The sequence below is a fragment of the Odocoileus virginianus genome, chromosome 16 (genome assembly GCF_023699985.2).
Source record: "Odocoileus virginianus isolate 20LAN1187 ecotype Illinois chromosome 16, Ovbor_1.2, whole genome shotgun sequence".
In the NCBI taxonomy this organism is placed as follows: domain Eukaryota; kingdom Metazoa; phylum Chordata; class Mammalia; order Artiodactyla; family Cervidae; genus Odocoileus; species Odocoileus virginianus.
This window is the reverse complement of record NC_069689.1, coordinates 56,210,582-56,219,401: the sequence shown is the minus strand read 5'-3', so window position 1 is coordinate 56,219,401 and position 8,820 is coordinate 56,210,582.

Genomic DNA, 8,820 nt, shown 5'->3' with positions numbered 1-8,820 from the left:
ATAAACGTTAACCGACAAACTTGGGCTTTCGTCCTGCCTCCAGAAAAGGATTTTCAGACACTGCTTGGATTATTTACTGCCCTTTCTTTGTCAATGAACCATGTTTATACTACTGAAACTTTAGGGAAAGAACAAAGAACAATATGCCAAGGGTTTACTAATGAGAACTTTAAATATATTCCTGTTTATTGGGACAAACGTCAGGCCAAATCAGGAAAATTAATGTTTCTGGCCAATGATACAATTGTTGATTGGGGACCCCATGGTATATGGTTATCTAACTACTCAGATAATATTAACAGTACTGTATGTGATTACGTTACTCAAGTGGTATGGAATGTTACCAATACTACAATGGAGCATTACCATGACAAAGGACTTCTTGGATGGCATGAAAGTGGAATGCCCCCCTCCTCGTCCTCGAATCTTCCTCGTTGAACAGACTGGGCCTGAACAATGGGACATCTGGAAACTTGCTGCAAGCACTGAGGAACTTGGGACTTGGACAGGACATTTCACAGGGACCAATCAAAGCCATAGCAATTATTTCTTTCGCTATAATCAACCATATTTTATACAAGCCTGTGTTCCATTTCCTTTTGTTTTAGCTATAGGAAACTTACAATTCAATAAGACTTTATATTCTGTAACTTGCATAAATTGCAGATTATATACTTTTCTTAACTCCTCTATTTCCTTGAGATATGACTCCCTTTTGATTCTTCCATCTCGAAGTAGTCTATGGTTACCAATAAATCTCCAACGGCCCTGGGAAGAAGGTCCCATGGCTGGACTTGCTTCCTGGTTACTTACTAAATTGCTCCAGTGATCTAAACAATTCATTGGATGGCTGATTTTTGGCATTTTGGGATTAATAGCTATTTGCACCACTGCTGCTGTCGCTGGTGTTGCTTTACAAACCTCTATTCAGACACATAATTTTATTCAAAATTGGACTAAAGATGCCCATAATATGTGGACCACTCAGACTGAGGTACTCGAGGATATTCAAGAAGAAATACAGGAACTGAGAACATCCATCGAATGGGTTGGAGATCAATTAATAGATGTACAAAAACAGGTGATACTAAAATGTGATTGGAATTCTACTCAATTTTGTGTTACCCCTGTTCATTTCAATCATAGTGCCTACAACTGGGAACAAATCAAGTTTCATTTACAAAACATACATTATAATGCCTCTCTGAATATACAATTATTACAAAAAGAAATATTTGAAATCTTTTCTAAGAATCTGCCCTCTTCCATTAGTTTGGAAACTTTAGCTGAACAATTAGCTGATCAATTATCTGGGCTAGACCCACGTGGATGGTTTCAAAGCCTTAGTCATAGCATTGGGTCTGGAACCATAATTTTGGTGATTGTCTTAACAATTATATTGGTTGTCTACTGTTGCTTCATGCAAAGATTGTCAGAACAAAAAACTCTGATGGTCAGAACTCTTCCTACAAATATAATAAATAAGGGGGAATTGTCAGGGAGTGTTTGACGGGAGGATTCCTACGTGCTGTCTCTCATGAGCCCTTTGTCCCTCTTCAAGCGGAACAGCACGCTGCTCCCAGGGACTGAGGTCATTGTGTGAGGCAGGCTTGGGTCTCCTTTAGTAAACATTCTCTTTTTGACAAAATTGCTTAGTCTTGCTCCCCTTTCTTGAGATACGGATTGTCTCCTGACCTTGTGACTAAGATTACCCCTTGTTCCCTTGGTAACAGTTGCCAGTGTTTGGTTTGCTGAACTCTATCATTCCTGAAAGAAGTTTCTTGTACTGCAGCCTGTATATACTCATAGAAAAATCATTAAAGCACCTTTGTTTCATTAGAGCTTAGGTCCCCGGGTCTTTTTCGTCTCTCTCTCTCTCTCTGGCTGGCTGGTTCTCTGGAGCGTGGAGACCCGTCGTGCTCACTTTCCTGCCCAGGCTTCTAAGACCCTCTCGAGAAGGCACCTTGTGCCTTCACCCCCTCGAGGAGGTGCCTGGTGCCTTTGTGAGTGATGCATGTCCTGTGTCAAGGGCTTTATTGGTCCTCTGTGTAAACCAGGGAATATCAGCCTCTTTCTCTCTTTTACTTTCTTAACATAGACTCCGTACCACCAGGTTCTGGTCCACTAAAGGACCCCAACAATGGTGGTCTCATGATCTCCATTATTATTATTTTCTTTTTTTTTTTTTTTTCAGTTGCACCGGGTCTTGATTGCTGCATGCGGGATCCTCTGTCCTTATTGCAGCAGCATGCGGGCGGTCTTTAGTTGTGGCATGTGGGATCTGGATTGCCTTGACCAGGGATGGAACCCAGGCCCCCTGTATTGGGAGCACAGGGTCTTAGCCCCTCCCCCGCCTTTCAGGATACCTCCCAGTGGGCAGTGAGGGAGAAGCCTCACTCTGGAAAAATTCTGTGTTCCTTCATGCCCAAAGGTTTCCAGGATGCTCTTTTGCTCCGCTGCACCAGGAAGCAGGAAGATGCTCTCTTGCTTGAGGGGAACCCCCTGCACCCTGGCCTCAGTCAGAAGTCACTGTGGCATCAGCCATGAGCGGATCTCTCAAAGGAGAACAGATTCCCTCCCCTGACAAAGCCACTGACTCTGTGGGTTTTCTGAGGCTATAATTAGTCCTTGAAGGCCCAAGGCTCTTGGAGTTCAGAGAGCAGGTACCCATCAGTAAAGCCCCACCCCCACCTTCCAGCGGGGACATGGCCCAGATGAGAGAATGGCCCTGGGGCCAGGAAAGATGTTCTCAGATCTGGGTGCTAGTCCTGGCTTTGCCACTTGCTTAAACCCCTTTACCTTCCAGAAGCTTCTACGGCGTTAGTGGACACAGGGGAGGAAGGAGAGGGCAGGATGAATTGGGAGATTAGAACTGACATATATACACACTGTGTGCTCAGTCGTATCCAACTCTTTGTGACCCCATGAACCCCTCTGTCCATGGGATTCTCTAGACAAGAATACTGGAGTGGGTAGTCATTCCCTTCTGCAGGAGATCTTCCTGACTCAGGGATGAAACCCAAGTCTCCTGTGTCTCCTGCATTGGCAGGTGGATTCTTTACCACTAGTGCCACCTGGAAAGCCCCTAGAATGATAACACCTACCGTTATAGATGTTGTGGATATCAAACTCCATAACCAAATTCCATAACCAGCAGCTCCATGTCAGTGTGAGCTGCTTCTTTGTGCTCTCAGGACTCTGGGATTTAAGTGCTCCTAACATTTTTCCTCCTCACAGTAGATTTTGCTGCAGGGGTCAGTGACCTTTCATTGCCTGGAATCAGAAGAGTCCATGACACTGGGAGTGCCCAGGCCTGATTTCTTGGCCCATTTTCTTTATTGAGCCTCAGTTTTTGCACCTGTAACCTAAGAAAGGCTTCCCTGGTGGCTCAGTGGTAAAGAACTGCCTGTTAAGGCAGGAGATATGGATTCGATCCCTGGGTTGGGAAGATCCCCTGGAGAAAGAAATGGCAACCTACTCCAGTATTCTTGCCTGGAGAATCCCCATGGACAGAGGAGGCTGGTGGGCTATATATAGTCCATGGGGTCACAAAGAGTAGGACACAACTGAATGACTAAACAATAACCTAAGAATGTTGGACCAGAACATTTTCAGATTCCCTTCTACCTCCACAAATTCTTCAATCCTTATCTTAGATCCTTATAAGGCGTTATTAGCCTCCTAAAATAAGTTGAGTAGTGGCTACTCTAACAAAAAGTTGGGGGCAGGGAGAAGTCGGGCGAGAGATGAAACAAGCTATGCAAAAGGCTGAAAATATGTGAAGCTGGTTGAGGAGCACTTGGAAGTTCTCTATTCTCTTTACCTTGTGTACATTATTAATACAGTTTTTCTATGCTAGGGTTTCCCATGTGGCTCAGTGGTGAAGAATCTGCCTACCAATGCAGGAGACATGGGTTCAATCCCTGATCCAGGAAGATCCCACATGCCTTGGAGGAACTAAACCCATGCACACAAATACCGAGCCTGTCCTTTAGAGCCTGGGAGCCGAAACTACTGAGCTCACATGCTGCAACTACTGAAGCCTGTGCGCCTAGTGTCCATGCTCTGCAACAAGAAAAGTCACCAAGACAAGAAGCCTGTGTACCACAACTAGACAGTGGCCCCTTCACTCAAACTAGACAAAGCTCGCACGCAGCAATGAAGACCCAGCACAAAAATAAATACAAACTTTTAAAAATTCTGTCTATGCTAAAAAATGTTTTTTTTTGTCTTTTCTTTTCCTTTTTAAAAAATAAAAGTTCCATTGAATTTGAGTGTCTCTATGATCTTTATTTTCTGGCACCCTTGAGAAGTAACCATCCTAATAACAGGTACCTTCCAAAGGAAAGCCCCTCTCTCTGTCACCCTTGGCATCCGCATCTCCGTCCCTGGGACAGACAATTTCAGCTGCTATGCTGCTCCAGCATTAGAAAAGCTTGGGGACTTTCCAGAATCTTCAATTCCCACTTCCCATTTCTCAAGAGATGAACTATCACATTTCTAAAGAAAAAAGTCACAAGCAGGGAAAATTCAAATCCAGGGCCAGCCAAGTTAGGGACTTTAAGGAAGCCTCCCAGGGGAGCTGCTCACTGGTGAACTGGTTGCAGTTCAGGATGAGCTGCTCAGCTCTTCCCTCAGCCTGAGAGGACTTGAGGTCACTCCCCATTGCCAACCTGGCTGGGCTAGCAAACCCAAGGGCACGTGCTGCTCTCCCCAGGCCTAGGAAAAGGCTCCCAGGGAGATGCCTGAACCTCTTCCCTTGGGGAAAAGAGGGTTTTCAAGATTGCTGTTATTAGTCGCTAAGTCATGTCTGGCTCTTTGCAACCCCTTGGACTGTGGCCCACTGGGCTCTTCTGTCTCTGCGATTTCCCAGGCAAGAATACTGGAGGGGGTTGTCATTTCCTCCTCTAGCAGATCTTCCTGACCCAGGGATTGAACCTTCGTCTCCTACATATTGGCAAGTGGGTTCTTTACCACTGAGCCACCTGCTGGCAGGAATACTGAAACTGAAACAGAACCCCAGGACTTGATCCCATGGGCTACAACTAAGACCTGGTGCAGTCAAATAAATATTAAAAAAAGAAAAAATACAGAACCCTAAACAGAAGGAGGGCAACCCCAGCCTGCCCACCCTCTCTGGCTCTGTGCTCTCCCTGCCCAGCAAGCCAGGGTTGTAAGGGCTGCCTACTGGCTCCTGCCCACAACAGGTGAGTTTGCATCTACCTGAGGAGTTGTGCACCTCTGCACAGCCCAGGAGGGTGGGCCTGCCAACCACAGGACTGCAGGCAGGCTGCAGATTGTGCATGCAGCCAAACAAGCCTCCGGGGTTGCTGGCAGCATAAGTATCAGTTCAGATTTTACCAGATTTTCCCCTTTGTGTGTTTTATGCAAAAAAATAGCCATGAACCTAGACCTGAATAACAGGTTTTTATCTGGCCCAGGAAGAGGACACTGGTGCTAGGGGAGGTTTATGAAGAAAGAGGGGTGAAAAGAGTGCTGTGTTTAGTTAATATCATTTCATGGAATATTTACCAAATATCCACTATGTACCTGGTTCTGAGCTGCGTGCTGAAGTTAGAGAAAGATCAGACAAGCCCTGCCCTCAAGGAGTTCCCAGATTAGAAAAAGTAGCAGCAAGACCGATGATGTTGTTGTTGAGTGGCTAAGTCGTGTCTGAGTCTTTATGACCCCGTGGACTGTAGCCTGCCAGGCTCCTCTATCCATGGGATTTCCCAGGCAAGAATACTGGAGTGTGTTGCCGTTTCCTTCTCCTGGGGATCTTTCTGGCCCAGGAATTGAATCCACATCTCCTGTTTAGCAGGCAGATTCTTTACCAATGAGCCACCTGGGGAGCCTGAGACAGATAGAGAAGCTATTAAAAAAGAAAATAGATGGAGAAGGAAATAGCAACCCACTCCAGTATTCTTGCTTGGAAAAGTCCATGGACAGAAGAGCCTGGAGGCTACGGGGTTACATAACTGAGCCATGCATGCATGAGGGTGGAGGGAAACAGTTTGGTAGCAATAAACTGGTAGAACTAAAAAAAAGAAAAGAAAAGAAAGTAGAAAGCAGTGCGTGTCAAGGAGGCATAGATGGTGATACAAAATGCTTAAAAGGAAAATGAATATTTTTTGAACATCCAGCATGTGCCAAAAAAGATGCCAGAAACCTTGAAAACCTCATTTCATTCAAAACTCACAGAAGTATCAACTCTGTTCCACCAGGACGGAATCTGACCGCCAGAACCTGACAGGTCACACACTAGAAGCAGCAGAACCAGGAGTGAAACCGGCATCGTCTGAATCCAAAACACATAGATAAAATGCTGCCTGTAAGTTTTTCTTACATTCACATACACACATATATGAAGAGATGCAAACATCTGTTAGCTCTATTCAGCATGACAAACACGTGAAGTGTCAGTTTTGTTCCGGATCATCAGGGCTCTTTTGTTGCTGGACTAGGCAAGCTCCTAGCACAGAACCTACCTCCACTCGCCTCCGTAGATCGCCACCTCGTGTTTCCAGGCGGGACTGCAGTGGAGGAACAGAAGCCTTTGCCTAGGTTTAATATCCAGAGAGGGGGTTCCCTGGTGACTCGGATGGTAAAGAATCTGTCTGCCAGTGCAGGAGTTAAACCAGTCAATCCTAAAGGAAATCAACCCTGAATATTCATTGGAAGGACTGATCCTGAAGCTGAAGCTCCAGTACTTTGGCCACCTGATATGAAAAGCCAACTCTTTGGAGAAGACCCTGATGCTGGGAAAGATTGAAGGCAGGAGGAGAAGGGGATGACAGAGGATGAGACAGTTAGATAGCATCACTGACTCAGTGGGCACAAGCTTGAGCAAACTCCAGGAGATAGTGAAAGACAAGAAAGCCTGGTGTGCTGCAGGCCATGTGGTCGAAAAGAGTTGGACACAACTGAGCGACTGAACACCACCAGAAATATCGTGTGGAAAGGGCTGCAGTGCCCATCACCAAAGATTTGACTTGGATTGCAAAAATCCAAGCCCCTGGCAAGGGCAATAGCAACTCTTCCTGGGGAAGCACCTGCAAATCTAAGTGGCTATCTCTTTTGTTTACAATAAAGTCCTTTGTATTTTAAGAAATCCCTTGTCGGTCACAGCTGTTTGGGAGGCACCAGAGATTTGGGAGGGAAGAGGTTGTCCTTTGAGTTGTTCACAGTCTAGAAAGGAGATGGCCAAGTGCATGAGCATTGTAATCCCGTGTGCCAAGTGCTCTGATAGAAGGGAACACAGGGCAGGTAGCAGAGCCTCCCCATGAGATTACCAGGGAAATGGCACTCTAGCACGTGTAGGAGTTTATCAGGCTGAGGAGGAGGCGTGGAGAGATGCAGTGGGAAAGAGAATAGATGTCAGGGGCAAGCTCAGTATCACCCAGTGCCCTACAAATGGAGCCTCAAACACCAGGGAAAGAAAGGGGAGCAGTGGTCAGGGGCCCCAGTCATAAAGAGTCTTAAGCCATGCTAACAAGAGTAGTACTTATCCTGTGGATGGTGGGGCTTGAAGTAAGGCACTGACAAGATCAGATTTGCATTTGAGAAAGAACATTTCAGGAACAGAGGAGACTGGATGGGAGGGGACTGGAAAGGATGAAGGCCGGGTAGGATGCTTTGGGTTTTTTTCTTTTCAATATCCATTTTTAATTATTTGGCCGCAACAGGTCTTTATGGAACCATGTGGGATCTAGTTCCAAGCTCAGTGATCCAATCCAGGGGCTCTGCATTGGGAATGTGGAGTCTTAGCCTCCGGACCACTAAGGAAGACCTAGGACTCTTTTGTAATTTTGTAATGCTTGTGTGGGCTTCCTAGGTGGCGCTAATGGTAAAAAACCCACCCACCAATGCAGGAGACATAAGAGACACCCTGGAGCAGGACATGGCAACCCACTCCAGTATCCTGGCCTGGAGAATCCCACGGACAGACGAACCTGGCGAACTACAGTCCATAGGGTAGCAAAGAGTCGAATATGACTGAGCATGCACACACACAATGCTTGTATCACTAGGAGAGAGATGCTCGGGACCCAGATAAAAGTAGGGCTCCTGAGGATGGAGAGGAAAAGATGGGGGAGAGGCATTTGTGAAGCAGACCAGCAATGAGTATCGACAGCGGGATGAGGAAGCTGGAGGCGCACAGGAGGTGAAGGACACACTCTCAGACACCCAAGAAGGAAGGCATGTCTGGGGGAGAGGAGGAGAGCTGCCCAGGACATGCTGAAGGAATATCCAAGGGAGGCAGTCCGAGGGGTCTGCAGCTTAGGAGAGATGTACTTGGAGCTGTGTATAAGCGAGTGTTCATAGCAACTTATTCATGATAGTCAAAAACTGAAACAATTCAGATATCCCCCAACAGAGAAGAGAGAAACAGATTTAGAATAGTAGTTCTCTTAGGAAAGAGGCTAAGTGATTTGAAAAGACACTGGGAAGTCTTTCGGTTTGCTGTAAGTTTCTGTCTTGATCTGAGTGGTGATTACATGGGTTTATACTCTGTAAAAATTCCTTGAGCTGTATATTTAAGCTCTCAGAGGACCATGCATGTTAAGTCACTTTAGTCATATCCAACTTTTTGTGACCCTATGGACTGTAGCCAACCAGGCTTCTCTGTCCATGGAATTCTCCAAGCAAGAATACTGAAGTGTTGTCATGCCCTCCTCCAGATATATATACATACATGTACAAAAATATGTACATTTACATACACATGCATACATATATATTATTGTTTTATATATTATTATGGAGATATATATACATGCATATGAAATATATGCATATTCACACACACATGTGTATATA